Source organism: Nannobrachium achirus, assembly GCF_963921795.1.
Source record: "Nannobrachium achirus genome assembly, chromosome: 16".
NCBI classification, from domain to species: Eukaryota; Metazoa; Chordata; class Actinopteri; order Myctophiformes; family Myctophidae; genus Nannobrachium; species Nannobrachium achirus.
In genome coordinates, this window is record NC_137823.1 from 21,497,484 (window position 1) to 21,514,566 (window position 17,083).

The 17,083-nt window shown below is 42.7% G+C and overlaps 1 protein-coding gene across 1 annotated transcript in view; it reads left to right on the forward strand.

Moving 5' to 3' along the window:
- arhgap18 (Rho GTPase activating protein 18) overlaps window positions 1-17,083 on the forward strand; it is a 50,610-nt gene that overhangs the window by 2,569 nt on the left and 30,958 nt on the right. The gene's annotated exons all lie outside the window — the stretch shown is intronic.

Consider the following 17,083-nt stretch of genomic DNA (forward strand, 5'->3'; position numbering starts at 1 on the left):
ATATACATTGATTTAGACTAATAGAGGCATTACATCCATTTTAGCACTTTTTACACAGTCACAGTTAAAGGAGTATGCAAGCGTTTTGAGCTTGTTTGATCTGCTACTTTTGCCGTTTTTGAATTTGAATCCTGAAGACTAACAGTTTTGTACATATGAGGTTTCCATTCGACAGAGATGATTCATATAGAGTACTGGAGTGGACACATGGCATGAAACGGAAGATATGAGACATGGAAAAGAACACAATTAGTAGAATATGTATCTCCTATAATTGTGCACATATGTCAGTCTATTTGATGACATCAAGTTAACACATTCAACACATGTATGCACTGGGTCAAGCAGATACTAATGAGAAGAATCATCCATCGATCATCATCCTTATTATTCTATGTTGCATTTTGTTTGTTGGGTCTTGTGTTGTGTGTGTGACCTTGGTTGTTGTCTGTGTTAGTTACTGTAGTTTGTTTTCCTGATGATCACTGGCCGCGGAATACATTTTCTGCAGGCGTCCATAAATCAGTAAGAGAAAGCTACAGGCGCTGAGCTGAACAACACACAGAGAGACAGGGAGAGAACGGGAGACGGAGGCAAACACAGAGAGGGATCAGTGGCTTACGTGAATGCCAAGGTCAGTCAGACAGACAGACAGACAGACAGACAGACAGACAGGCTCAATTCTAATGAGGATGTGTTTGTCTTTGCCAACTAGCTCGCTCTCTGTAAAACCACACAGTGTCATTCGAACTCTGAGAGTGTACGAAATACGAATGTAACCAAACGCACTCTTTCCGGTGCATTTGGTTATATCTAGTGGCACACCCTCTCAGAGGTACACCGAGGACTTTAGGTACATGTGTACCCATTAAAAGGCCCCGATATAGGACACAGCGTAGCACGCTGGTGTGTTTGATGCGTTGGGCAGAGAGAGGCGGATCGTTTGTACATTCAAACAGCATGTCACAGCTGAGGTCAGTAACTGTAACTCTGTGTGTGTGTGTGTGTGTGTGTGTGTGTGTGTGTGTGTGTGTGTGTGTGTGTGTGTGTGTGTGTGTGTGTGTGTGTGTGTGTGTGTGTGTGTGTGTGTGTGTGTGTGTGTGTGTGTGTGTGTGTGTGTGCGTGTGTGTAAGAGAGAGAGAGAGAACAGAGGCAAGCTGTCTCTTACAGATGGCAGCTGGCACCTGTTGATTTGAATGGAATACAACACACACACACACACACACACACACACACACACACACACACACACACACACACACACACACACACACACACACAATTTCTCTCCTTCGTGAACACTGCATACAGTTTCCTCAGACAAGAAGACGCACACAGTTACAATCCTCACACACAACACAAACAGTTCCACACACGCACACACACGCACACACAGTTCCTCAGAAAGCGCGACACAGTTCCTCTCGTCACACTTCCATGCAGTAAAACTGGCTGAGTCGACTTCCTGGGAAGGCTGTGGTTCACACTGCTGCCATATCATGATTATTACCATGATTAATCACATGTTTCCATCCATCTCTGTCTGTTTGTTTGTAATGGATCTTTACGAAACCGAAATAAGCTGTCATGTCATGATGTTAAATGTCCCTTGGTGACTCGAAACCATGTATGAATGGAATGATACTAGTCCATCACACACGCATGCACGCACGCACGCAAGCGCGCGCACACACACACACACACACACACACACACACACACACACACACACACACACACACACACGCGCCCAGGTCATGGCCTCAAATAGCCCATTGACTTTCCTTCCTCGAAACTTGACTCAGCCATCTGCTGATCAGCCTCCTTGCCCGCATGTGGCAGGACAGACACTACTACCAGCATCAGTGTTGTTGTACAGGCACTTTGTAGGACTGGCTGTCACAATTACATAACTGCTGGATGGATCATTATTATAGATCTTTTGTACTAATGTACTTTTACTCAAGTACATCTCTGTGAGTGTGTATGTATGTATGTAATCCGCGTATCTCGAGAACCGTTCGTCACCACGGGCACGCGCGTTCTCCATATATGGGCATAAAATGAATGCCCCCATATATGGGCATAAAATGGATTGCAGACAGACAGATACAGATATCTCCATATATGGACATAAATGGACAGAGGCAAACAGATGGTCAAAGATCTCCATATATGGGCATAAAATGGACGCAGACAGACAGATACAGATATCTCCATATATGGGCATAAATGGACACAGGCAAACAGATGTTCAAAACGGGTCCTATGACAACAGGTATAATGAGGTTTGCATTAAAGGGGGAACCGGCACTGTGTCTGCAACACAGTTGGAGGCACAGACAGATACTCCATATATGGGCATAAAATGGACGCAGATAGACAGATATCTCCATATATGGGCATAAAATGGACCCAGAACTATAACTGCAGTGATCTCCATATATGGACATAAAATGGACGCCGACAGACAGACAGACAGATACAGATATCACTTCATAAAAGGCTCTGACATCACGTACGCCACATGAGTCAACAAAAAATCTCTGTGAGTGTGTATGTATGTATGTAATCCGCGTATCTCGAGAACCGTTCGTCCCACGGGCACGCGCGTTCTCCATATATGGGCATAAAATGAATGCCCCCATATATGGGCATAAAATGGATTGCAGACAGACAGATACAGATATCTCCATATATGGACATAAATGGACAGAGGCAAACAGATGGTCAAAGATCTCCATATATGGGCATAAAATGGACGCAGACAGACAGATACAGATATCTCCATATATGGGCATAAATGGACACAGGCAAACAGATGTTCAAAACGGGTCCTATGACAACAGGTATAATGAGGTTTGCATTAAAGGGGGAACCGGCACTGTGTCTGCAACACAGTTGGAGGCACAGACAGATACTCCATATATGGGCATAAAATGGACGCAGATAGACAGATATCTCCATATATGGGCATAAAATGGACCCAGAACTATAACTGCAGTGATCTCCATATATGGACATAAAATGGACGCCGACAGACAGACAGACAGACAGACAGATACAGATATCTCCATATATGGGCATAAATGGACACAGGCAGACAGATGGTCAAAACGGGTCCTATGAAAACAGGTATAATGGGGTTTGCATTAAAGGGCGGGGCATTCATTCCCTATTTACATTGTTCCGAGTTGGCCAGGTCGCCGACTAGACGCTGGGCCGCCCGACCTTCTAGTTGTTTATAATGTTAGTTGAAATATATTATGAGCATGTAAGGTTATATATTCTGGGACATATCTGACTAGTTATGATATTTATCTGGCCTCGATCGGACCCTCTCTGATTAATCCAGGACGTCCGTTTTCGTGGGCAGGATTTATGTTGGTTGAAATCAGGTGATATTCTAGGCCAGATCTGACTAGTCATGGTTTGACTTGATCTGGCCGCAATCGAGATGTCACTGATTGGTTCAAGTCCTGAAAAAATGTGAGTACTTTTTCCACTACTGGTTAAATGACAGTGACTTACAGCTGTGTCCATGTGTGAATGTAAGAAGTACTTCTATACATCTGTCAGGTCTGAATGCTTTCCTTGGTGTTTCAACACACACGTCTGAACTGTCTTGGCAGCTCTGAGCTGATGAGATAAGAAAGGTGTGTGTACCAAGGTACAAACTACAAAGAGTAGAACACACACACATGCACACATACACACACACGACTGCGTGCACGCGCGCGGTCATGTGGCTTTACCCTTGTTAATAAAACAAACACACTCTCGTGCACACACTACAGTGCAACAATAACCTTGAGGAGAGAAGCACTGCCACTTGTGTGTTTGTTTGTGCACGTGCGTAATGCGTATGTGTGTGTGTGTGCGTGCGTATGCATTTTCCTTTCGCAAGCCATATTTGGGAACAAAACACGTGGCCTAAGTCAGGAAATGTTGTCATTGTGGAGAACATTTGTGGACCTAATTGGGTTTTATTGAATTTCATAGGGTTGAGGTTGAGGTTATGGGTAAGGAGATATGAAAGGAATGCAAGACAGTCCAATGTACCCAAAACTTAAGTACATTGGACTCAATGACTCACTGTGTGTGTGTGTGTGTGTGTGGTGTGTGGTGTGTGGTGTGTGGTGTGTGTGTGTGTGTGTGTGTGCTGTGTGTGGTCACATAACCACAGTGTTTGAGAAATCAGAGTGGTTGATTGAATGGTGAAACGTGACAGGAACTTGTGCATGTTTTACATTTTTGTAACATCATGGTTCTGTGAATAGAAAGAGAGTGTTGGACAGCATGTACTGTCCAGTGTCCACTCTGTCGAGAGGTTCCCAATCCTTTCTGGATCCGGACCCACTTGAGAATCTCGGAAATGTTTGTGGACCACCCATATTAAGTGGGTGGACCGAATGCATTTTCAGAGCATTTTTATTTTCATGATCAATCAATCAATTCTGTTCCCGGTTTGCCTGAATGGGACTAACATAGTATCACACTTTAAGTTCCTATTTAGCTATGAAAACATTTTAAAGATTTTAAAGAAGAAATGTATTTCTTTCCTCTATGACTATATCTTATATATCTGATCCAGTGACGTAGAGCTGTTGTTTGGTTTGCTCCGCAGCCCAGTCAGAAATTTCACCCTCCTCTCTCGAATCATCGTTGGCAGTTTCTAATCATCTTTGGCGGTTTGTTGGGTGTCTGTGGAGTTCAACTGCTCTCTACATGGTGCAATCAGTGTTGCCAGAGTTTGCGAGAGGAATAAGAAACCAGGTCTATGAAAAAAAGAATCTTGGGGGGAAAAAGTAGAAGGTTTTTAAAACATTTTAAATATGCAAATCTTGTATGGGCATCCCAATTGCACAACATATTTCCAGATGGGGGTCTGCAGACAAATGATTTTTTCACGGCGACACTGGGCCGCGACGGTATTTTGCCGGGCCATTGATGGCGTCGTAATGGCAGATTTTACACTTGGTCGCATGCCGCAAATAACCAATCTACAAGCTCACGTGTTGTGAGCTTGTAGATCTTCAACAGGGGGCCCGGGATCCCTAGGGGGTCCTCAGAGCTACTACAGGGGGTCCTCCAAGTGCTTGAACTTTAGCTATTTTCGGCTAAGAGGTTTGGTGTAGAGGTGAAAAAGAGCAGACTAAGTACGGAGTGAAAGGTCAAGTTTATTAAGTATTGACGATTCAAGTGGTTAAATATCTGAAAACACAAATTGACATGAAACCAAATGATGATTGTGCTGTCAAACAATGATACTATATGGAATCTATGAAAAGGTTGTGGGGGTCCCTGCTTCATCTCTCAACTAAGGGGTCCTTGTCCTGAAAACGTTGAAGACCCCTGTTTTAGCCAACACAATGAATACTGGTCCTCACAGTCTTCATTCATATGTCCCTCTGTGTACATTACAACCCCTAACCCTTGTACACAAAACCATGGACTATTTCATGGCACCACAAACCAACTTGTGAGAGTCCCTGGTGAAGGGCTCTCACAAGAAGAAATGACCTCACTTCTTGTGAGGACATCTGGACCTTGACATTGGGGACTTGCACATGCACTCACACATGCAGATACGAGACTGGTTAATCATTAACTCTCACAACAGAGTTATAAATAGGCCAAGGATTGATGACAGCTGTAAATCAAAAATTGACAAACACACGCACGCACGCACGCACGCACGCACGCACGCACGCACGCACGCACGCGCGCACACACACACACACACACACACACACACACACTCTCATTCTTACCGCTTTTATTTATGGTCACGTGTATAAAAAGAATCACTGAAGCAAAACCTGTTTTGTTTTATCCTCACACACACACACACACACACACACACACACACACACACACACACACACACACACACACACACACACAGTATCGTCTTTGTCTTTGTCAATGTCCAAAACTGTGACTTATCATGATTCAAATTCAAAAGTAGCAGATTTACAAGCTCGTAACGCGTCGCTTCACCCTGCCTTTCGAACTTGTGGATCTGCTACTTTTGATGCTTTTGTGAGGCGCTGTACTATGATCAACTAGGGTGTTAATTCACGAAAAATCACACAAAGTCAGAATATGGAGATGGGAGGTTTTTACCCGACAGTGACGATACAGTACAATGATTTGGCACGGGTTCGGGTTGCACCCAAAAACATGTTCCAACACAGTTCCAAGTGTTGAACCACAAGGAATCATACTCTGTGTTTTCTTTGGGTGGGTTTGGTCCTTTACTGTTGTTTAGCTGTTCTTTAACACACAACAGATGTGTTTGTGTTGCCATGAATGAAGCAGCCCAGGATTCAGTGTAACAAATGGATCTAAAGCACTTCCTTCTTCCATCATGGGATGTGAGGTCTTCATAAGTTTATATCTGAGGGCTCTATTTTGATTGTCTTAAGTACCAGCTCTTATGCCCTTACTTAAAAGCCTGTCCATACTGTCTCCATAGAGTTCCAACTTTCCGACGTGCAGCTTTCAGAGTGAAGTCATTTTGTAGTTGAACCGGACCTTTCCGACGAAAGGTTCGGTGGTCAGAGACAGTATGGACAGGCCTTTAAGTTAAGGCATAAGAGCTGGTACTTAAGACCATCAAAATAGAGCCCACTGTCAGTGTCAACAGAAAAGAGGAAATTCAAGACAGAGAATCAGGAAGCACGTTTGTCCTTTCTGTCCTCGCAGCGAGCCAAGAAGAGGAGGAGGAGGGAGAGACAACCAACATGAGAACAGAGAAGAGGAATAGAGGATAGCTTAGGGCTGCCACATAATGAATGAAATCCAAACCAGCGAAAATAGGCGATCTACTAGTACAATGTCCCCACACGTCGCATCGCGGCACTTTGTGAGCTTGTGAGATGATCTATTTTCGTTGTTTTGTTTCAACACCACTGTAGGGCAATAGGGCTTAAGTCGATAATCAGTCTTCTGGATTCAAACTTTTAAAACAATGATTAAAAAATAAATCTGGGTAGAATAATCGCTAAGATATAGCTGTAGCCCTAAAAGAGGTAGATATTAGAGGGGGAACAACAATGGGTACTGTTGTGAGCAGTGGGTTTCAAACTTTAAAATTCCAAGGATCCTTCCTTCACTCTGACAGTGTACAAATGGAACCAAATGGACCCTTACGGATCCATTTGTACACTGTCAGAGTTAAAGACCTGGCTGTAAGGGTCCATTTAGAAGCCCTGAGGGTCCCTGGAACGCACTTTAGAGAACCACTGATTTAGAGGAGGAAGAGGAGGGTAGAGGTCTCTTGTGAGGGAGGAGGTGGAGAGGAAGTGCAGAGGCGAATTAGAGGAAGTAGTAGATGACGGGTTTCCATTCAGTCAGAATGCCAAGTGTTACTTCCTAACAAACAGAAGCAGTGGCTCAGGAGGTAGAGCGACCCGCTGGGGAAACGGAAGGTTGCCGGTTCGATTCTTGGCTTCATGTTGATGTGTCCTTGAGCAAGACACTGAACCCCTTAACTGTTCCCGATGAGCAGGCTTGCTTCCTTGCATGGCTGCTGGTTCCTTGCATGGTTGCCAACCCGTTGGCGGGTGAAGGTAAAGCGCTTTGTTTGGATAGGTGCTATATAAAATAGAAATGCTTTGTCACATCCATATTTTGGGCATGTCATTATAGGCAAAACGATCTTTTGACATTTCTTTTTGTATTTACTTTCAGGTAGTCAGTGTGACACATTAAATATAAATATGACTCTTCATCAAAATAATAAAAAATCCAACATATTATTGTGATGGCTTAAATATATAACAATTTATTTTGTTTTAAACATTATTTTTCACTTCAGGACATCGTAATGATCATTGGACCCTACCTGAGCTCAGACTACCGTCCCACCGTATCTTATTCATCAGTCGGGGTCGGAGGTCGCATACCTCGACATTTGATTGACTGCCTTGTCTGCTTGATCTTTGAAAGACCCCTCATGTTTGGACTCAAAGTGACACTTTGACTTAACACATGGGTGGTCAGCAGCAAACAACATTTGCAAGACATGAACATGAACCAAACAATTGAACGTCAGAGAAACAGAACAATTAGGTGCTCACAGGAGAACAGTTAAAAGTGTTGATGGCGCTCACATATCAAACTGGATCAAACATGAGAGTAAGCAACAGACGATCCAGGCAGCCAGGAGTAAAAAGGAGGAAACGCCTTTAAGACAACTGCCAACATGTCTCGAGTCGGGCCCGAGGTCCAAACATGTTGGCAGTTGCCCGGATCGTCTTTAGTTTTCTCTCATAAACAAAAACCATATTTGTCCATTATGGCTGCTATCTATCTATGCCCACACATCTGTTGAAGCTGTGTTTGCCTTTTTCCTCACAGGGTGGTGGTGATCTTAATCATTGGCATGTTACATTACACGCAGGCTGCTGCACGCTCCCAAGGTGAACACAAAACTAAATAGCAATAGGCTACACCTTTTAAAAGAGCAATCCTCTCTTTCAAACTTATACCAGAGTGCCATTGATTACCACCTCCTGCGGTGTGGGACCAATTGTAGTAGAATTGTAGTAGAATCTTTAGTATAGGGCTAAAAGTGGTAAATGCTGGATCTGTGGATGCTTGTGCGAGCAAGGCTGTATGACTGCTCGACCATTATTTCAGGGGTCTGAAAACAGGGTGTCCAGGACCCCTAGGGGGTCCTCAGAGTTACTACAGGGGGCCCTCCTTTTTTATATTAACAATTTGAACCCTAGCGTCCATATTTGGAGAACTTGAGCCAAAAATAGCAGATCTACAAGCTCACACCGCCTGCGAGGCGTTGTGTGCTTGTAGATCGGCTATTTTCGGCAAAGAGATTTGGGGGGAAAAGAGCAGACTAAGTACAGAGTGAAAGGTCAAGTTTATTAAGTATTGACGGTTCAAGTGGTTAAATATCTGAAAACACAAATTGACATGAATCCAAAATACACTGATGATCGTATATGGAATCTATGAAAAGGTTGTCCCTGCTTCATCTCTCTCTCAACTAAGGGGTCCTTGGCCTGAAAATGTTGAAGACCCCTGCTCTATGTGTCTGCACAGTGCACACACACACATGTTAGTACATGTCTTGGGAGGTCTGCTGTGGTATGTGGCTGCTTGGAGTTTAACTGTTGATGTTAAGGCTGTCTTGCTTAGACCCGAGTTGATGAACATAAAGTGAATGGTGATGGTATTGTTGTGTAAGTGTTTTAGCCTACAGTATACTGCTCTGTCTACACAGCGAATGAAAAGAAAAGTAAATTTGATTCAGAGAGCTAAAAAGAAAGACCTTTATGTCCATTTTTGCAGACCCAGAGATATGAATGTGCACTTTTTTATGAGGCAGGAATGTGCGGTTTATCTGAGGAGGGAGGATTTTTCACCCACTCATTTTTGTCTGATTGGTCACCTTTGCATGCTGCAATATGCCAAGAATGCTCAGAATGAGACCAACAATGGACGGAGAAATGGAGTTGGGCCAAGAAAGAGACTGATGGTAATGTAGAGCAGGGCTTCTCAAAGTGGCTGCACTTTGAGAAGTGCCACCCTAGGGTGCCACCATGACGCAAGTCCAGAGGTGCTCACAATACTTGTATTTGGAATTTATTAATATCACTTCAGTTTAACCACTTAGACTGTGGTGGTACAATGTGGCTATTTTGGGTGAATTCCCCCCTAGAATAGGGATGCTGGGGTTCAAGTGGTTAAAAATCAAGTATAAACTTATGTTCAAGCTGTCCTAGTGGAAACGGATGTTCTATCAACGTACCGTGACATACCGTAAATGTAAGGTGCTATAAAGTAACAGGGGTGCCGTGGATGAACACGTTATTTACAGGGGTGACTTGAGCCATAAAGTGAACACTTTGAAGGAATTTCATAAATGGTGAAATGTAAGCTATTGACGTACAGTATGACATGTGTTTGGTAAGGTCACAGTGAACTCTGCCCTTGACCAGGAAATTCCTAATCAGTTCGTTCATCCTTGCGTCCAAGTTTGACGTTTGTTCTAGATTCCCTGAGATCACCTTCATGAGAATGGGGCTAAGAACATAAGGTCATGGTGACCTTTAACAACCAAAACTTCATCACTTCATAATTTCCTTCCCATTAGACATGTGTGAAATGGTGTCTTAAAGCTATACTGTGTAATTTGCTCAACTTGTGGTCAGTAGCTCTATAGCAAACCTCGGTCGCGTCCGCGTCTTTCGGCCGTTTTTCGGTTCTCACACCCCCGCGTCTGCCTCCACCTCGCCGAGATCTATCTTTTGAGGGGTCCCTGGTTCCTGTGCGTTCAGCCATTCCGGAGATACACTCCTTCACCCATGCTTCACCGTGCACCCGAGTATAGAGACACACGGGAGACTACAAATATGGCCGCCCTAGCGACCCCACTCCAAGATGCGCTGTGATTGGCCGGCAGTGTATAACCCTCGCTGTGATTGGCCGGTAGTATGATGACGTCATTTTGCCGCGAAATTCTCCCCCCCTCAAGGCTCATAGAAAACATATAAAGAGAAGGCTTTTGAAGTGGGGGTTCTAAAACTTTAGCGATTTAACAGTTAGGACCATTTTAAGATTTGTTTTATAAAAAAAGTTACATGGTATAACTTTAATTAGCTTATTAAGTTGCGTTTAGACCACGTTCCTTAGCAATTGCACAGGCGGAGAGAGAGAGAGAGAGAGGGAGGGAGAGAGAGATCTCTTTTGTCCTATAGTAGGATAATTTGTCACAGTAAGACGTGTGACCTTTAGGAAGTGGGAAGAGTGGTACACGTGTGTTCACACCTTGCTGCTACACATAGAGACTGAATTCATTACTTCAGGTCTTCTCATCCTCATCTTGTCTCAACTGAGAACAATGTTGAAGAAAGATGATGACACAATCAATCTTTTTAATGGGAAGATGAACTGGCAGTTGAACAAGATAAACCCCATCATGACATCCTGTTTCGGACGAAGGTCGTTAACAATGAGGTTCCATTCATTTTGTTTTTTTATTGAGTAGCTGCCACTCACATGACACAGTCTGAGTTATGACATCAGGGGTGTTCAGCTCCATGTGGCAGTGATACACGGGACAGGCACTGGGTGACTGATGGCTGCGTCACACACACACACACACACACACACACACACACACACACACACACACACACACACACACACACACACACACACACACACACACACACACACACACACACACACACACAGCCTGTGGCCAGAAAATGTATTAATAGCTGTGGCTCCTTTGATTGGGTTTTTGCCAGGAGCGTTGCCCACAAATAGTGCCTGATGAATGAAAGCCCCTCTTAGAAGAGATTTGTCATCTGTACAACTATTGTTTTGACTGGCTGCCTGGACTGTTCTATAGCGTTGTTTCTCAAACTTTAAAATGTCAAGGTCTCCCCTTAACTCTGACAGTGTAAATGGAACCATTGGATCCATTTGGTTCCATTTGTACACTGTCAGAGTTAGAGACTTGTATGGGTCCATTTAGACCCCCCTAAAGAAACCCACATAGTCCTTGGAATCCACTTTGAGAACCACTGTACTATAGGAGTCGTATTGTAAAATGGTTTGAGTTTGGCTGATATAGCCGGGGAAACTCCCCCCTGTTAGGCTGTCAGGTGAAAAGAAGCAACTTGGACTCCTTGTGCGTAAAAGGAAGCATGAGGTCAGTCCGTTGTCTCCCCAGGTTGGCAGAGGGAGTGTAGCGCCCAGGATTACATTAGATAATTGGCACTGGGTGAAAAATGGGTCACAAAATCGTGGGATAAAAATAAAAATAAATAAAAGAAAACTTATAACGAATGCCATAATATATCGTCTCTGTCGGGTGTAAACATCATACCTCCCACCCCAATAGAAATGATGAGGGGACCCCCGGGTGGGTCCACATGATTTCTTCGCCCCCTTCCCCCATCATTTATCATCTGCACTTTTCCCCCCTTGCCCTGTAATCTGTGTTTAACTGCTGTCTTTGGCTCCTGAACTTCCCCAACTCGATCAACAAGGTCTTTATCTTATCTTCCTCTCATAAATCGGGTTCAGCATCGGAGCAAAAAGAGAAATCGGTCAGGCTCTAGTAGTGTGGACCGCTCTCAGGTCATTACGTGATTGGCCCTTTGTGTAAATGAGGTTTACAGTATCCGTTTGCTTTCTGTTTGAAGTCATTATCTGTTGCTTTCTGTGCGAAGTCAGTCATTAGCTGTTGTGTAACTGCGCATAATGAGCGTGCTCTTTTACATGGTGCTAGGTCATAAATATTTAACTGTGTGTGTGTGTGTGTGTGTGTGTGTGTGTGTGTGTGTGTGTGTGTGTGTGTGTGTGTGTGTGTGTGTGTGTGTGTGTGTGTGTGTGTGTGTGTGTGTGTTAACCTAGGTTGAGTTCATATACAGTATAACACACACACACACACACACACACACACACACACACACACACACACACACACACACACACACACACACACACACACACACACACACACACACACAGCACTACATAGGCTGACATTCTAATCTCCAAGGCTGGAACTTAATTGAATCGGTTACTTTTTCTATGCATTTAATAACCAAGAAGTGCTTTATTATGTTCTTCCGAAGATTATATATCAACGAATCAATTAACCACTTAACCCATCTGCCGCCGTTGACGGTGAGGATTGTCATTGAAAGGGTTAATACCATGGCGCCGTTGACGGTGAGGACTGTGAATCTTACTGTATATACAGTAAAGATATTATTACTTACTTAATGTCGCTCCGGTCCCGCTCGCATCGGTAATGTCGGCGATTTGTTTACAACGCACGTTGGGCGTGCACGCGAAGTGAAGCTCCTCAATGTTAAGTCAATGGCGAGGCCCATAAAGAAACTTCATTTAAACAAAATAGCCATTTTGAGACATTTTGCAGCAGATCTAAATGTAAACAAGGCAAAAGGCAGGGCGCAGCCATCTTCATCTTCTTGTCGCACACTGTCATGTGACTAGATGACGTAATCGTTGCCGTCAAGTGATAATCCAAAAAAACAAAAACAACCCCCTTCCGGCCCTTCAAAATAATAGCGGCGGCCGACGGAGGAAACGACGTGGCGCCGAGGCACCAAGCAACCTTCAGATTAAGAGGCAGTAGATGTGTTAAGCCCTATTTTATACATCATCACACAATGGCGTTGCAGTAAATAAATAGTGAAAATAGCAGATCTGCAAGCCCACAACATGTCACGACTGTGATGTGCTGTCTTCTATTTTCATCAGTTCCGATTATTTGCTTATAAAGACATGCCCAAATTAGATTTTCTTTCTTCTTTTTTTGTAACCAATTGCAGCCCCTACTAATCTTATTTCCCTGCTGAAGATGAAAAGGGGAGAAGTAATGTCCACACAACAGAAAACCTCTTTCTGTTTTTCTTCCCAGTTCCTGGAAGTTATTGTTTGCCTTTTCCAGGAGGGTTGCCATTGCAAACAGTCCCTTGAAATAAGGAACCGTCTCTCGTTTGGAAACTAAAAGAGAAAGACGTGTCCCTTATAGAGTACTGAAGTCATGATGTCACTCTCTCATCCCCCGGTTCACGGAAGTAATTTCTCTATGGAGAATAACATTGAGTCATCTTAAAATCGTCTCATATAAGCATTCTGGTCCCAAAAATAAACAAATGGTCTGTATGGTTTATGATAGTCAGTCACTCATATTTGATACAGTCTGTTTCTGGTGAAAATGTAACTAATTCGGCCATAGTAACATTTGCGTTTTCTCACCATCAGTTGATTCTTCATATCCATATGAGATAAACCGCTGAGATCATTTGTTCTTATATGACACTATATGAAAAAAAGTCTATGGGAATTTCAGAATGGGGGAAAAACTTTGTTACTCTAAAACCTTTTAGCCCATGACCCAAAAGAGAAATTAGACATTTTCCTGGGACCCAAACGAGTGAAAATAGCTGATCTACAAGCTCACAACGCGTCGCTTCGGCCAGTGTTGAGAGCTTGTAGGTCGGCAATTATCATTACTTCTTAATATTATTATACTTTATTTGTGGAATTTCTTAAATGTGTTTGCTTGTTCGTTTGAAAATGTATAAAAGTATTCAATTTCTAAAAATAAAATTACATTTTTCAATCTTTTCATCTTTTGAAATACATATTTGTGATGAAGCAGGGACCCCCACTGTGTGTTGTATTACATTTTGTTAGAATTGAACCTTCTCATTGATTTAATTCATAGATGTGTTAAACAGCGCTATCAACAGTACTGTATTGGAGCTCACATTGTGAGCTTGTAGATCTGCTATTTTTGGCTAATGTTCCCCTAGACCAGGGGTGGGCAACTTTGATGATGGCGAGGGCCACTATATTTCCACCTTCACTCCAGAGGGCCACATTGCATATTGCTACGTCCTACTTTGTCATTCTAGTATCTCATACAAAAGAAGCAAAAATAGCAGATCTACAAGCTCAAAACGCATCGCGCTGCGATGCGTTTTGAGCTTGTAGATCGGCTATTTTTGCTTATTTTGAACTGGAATCCTGAATAATTTGTTGTTCTTTTTTAATTGGAATCCTTAAATTTAACATTTTGATTTAATTTCAAACACATTTAGTGATATACTCATGTTAACTTTATTAACCTAAATACAAATACATTGGACATAAAAAAATACATTTTAATACTACTATACTAGTCATTAAGCTACTAAGATAGACTGACGGAATTAAAGCAGGTCATGTTTGGAATTGTAACATTAATATTAGTATTCCAGTATTAACCCGTGGGCCGCATTAAGTGAAGGTGGGGGCCGCATGTGGCCCCCGGGCCGCCAGTTGCCCATGTATGCCCTAGACAGAGAGTAGGGATGCTACAGCTGGGGTTCAAGTGGTTAATGTGAAAAAAATAAAAAAGACAAAAAAATCAAAAAAAGGTTCCTATCTGAAGATTTAGCGGCCTCCCGGAAGTAACTCTTGAGGACCCCTGAGCCCGAGTTCTCTTTACTTGGAGCGCCTTTTTCTGTCTAAACTAAATCTCTTGTCGATTTCCCTGCAAATGTTCCCACCAGAATATGGATGCGGAGTGGTTAATATAATATACAAAATACTGTACATATACAGTTGGATTATCTATTATTTTGGAGGGGACATCACTTTTTTTTCTTGGAAATAAGGGACGCCCAGCCAGGTGTCCCTTATTTGAATTTAATATAATATGCAAAATACTTTACATATACAGTTGGACGCCACCGAGTTAGTTATTAGACCGTCTTGTTGAGCAGGGTTTAGAAAGCAGCGCAGCCCCACCTTAGAATAAGAGTGCGTCTGTCTCTCACTTTGATATTTGTTTTCCTGTATTTGCATTCCCCAAAATGTCAGCAGTAAACACTAGAACTTTTTGCATGGGGCTTCCCAAATATGGAAAACGACATCGACAGGGGGAATTAAACAGCTGCGTTGTTGTTGTTAGGGGTGGGTGATATGGAAATCACAATTCTTTTTAAAGTAGTTTTTTTATGGTTATTTTTCAAGTTACTAGGAAAAATGACTAACAGACCATTTAGACCAGTGGTCCTCAAAGTGGGTTCCAGGGACTCTCTGGGTTCCTTTTGGGAGTTCTAAATTGACCCTTACAAGTATGTAACTCTGACAGTATACAAATGAAACCAAATGGACCATTACGGGACCATTTGGTTAAAGGTTGAGTTGAGAGCTTGACATTTTAAAGTTTGAGAACTACTGATTTAGACCAAAATGCACGTTTAAATTCTGCAATGAATCTCTGTATTAACAATTCAACAGGATTCTTTTATAAGGCTCCCTCATTGTATCACGATATATACGATATCTCTGAAATGGCACATCATGGAGACATTGTATTGTCTCAACGACATTTATCACCATATATCGCCCACCCATAGTTGTTGTTGTGTGTCTGTCTGTCTCTGTGCAGTGCATGCATACACACAACCATGAAGGTGAAGGTTCTATTCAAACATTTACTTCTTGATTAAAGCCAAATTTGCTCAAATTATGACTTGATTCATGCCAGCTGGGCTTCATCTCATCCTGGCTAGGCTGTGTGCAGTGCTGCTGGGCCAGTGTGTGTGTGTGTGTGTGTGTGTGTGTCACACTACCTCTACCAGCTGCTATTCTTAGTTCACCAGCAGTGTTTTCCTCATTAGTTGTCAAGCTGGGAATTCAGCATGTTGCTGTCTATGTTGCTGTCTATTCTATGGTTAGAGGAGATGGATGGGTTTACTTATACTCCTGTCTGCCTCTCTGTCTAAACTAAAGCTTAATTTTACTTAAGTGGCATGCCGGAAACAGCACGAGCTTGTGGATCGTCTATTTCTGCGCAAAACTTGTAGTACAAACCACACTTTACTGCCTGTCTGTCTTGAAGGATTAGTTGTCTACCTGTCTGTCCCGTTCTCTGCTAGTCATAACAGTTTAGTCTTGACTGTTGTTTATCCACCACAGTGGTTCTCAAAGTGGATTCCAGGGACTTTCTGGGTTCCTTTATGGGGGTCTAAGTTCACCCATAAGTCTTGTAACTCTTGACAGTGTACAAATGGAACCAAATGAACTCGTTAGGGTTCATTTAGTTCCATTTGTACGCTGTCAGAGTTAAGGGGAGACCTTGAAATGTGAAAGTTTGAGAAACACTGATCTAACAGACTGACCACATCTCCTTCTGTCTACTGTACCTGACTGACCTTTCTTTTAGTTTTTCTTGCACTGACTAATAGACACTTTTTTTCTTTGGCTCTGCACTATTGGGTTGTGTTAGTAGTATTGAGTATTTAATTGCTTGTGTTTGACAAGGCGGTGAGATAGTTGTAGCATTGAACTAGCACTGACTGTTATGGACACTTTTGTTTGGCACTGTATTGATAAGTTGAGCTTAAGTATTGCTATTTACTTTTTTAAGTATGGCTGTTAACGCTTATGAGCGTTGAATGTTTTTGACACTTTATGTATATATTCTTCGTTCCCTCTTTTACTGTACAATTTTCTCTGTAACTTTAAATATCCTTAAACTGCTGTGCTGCCTCCGGGCGGCTGCCTCCGGGCG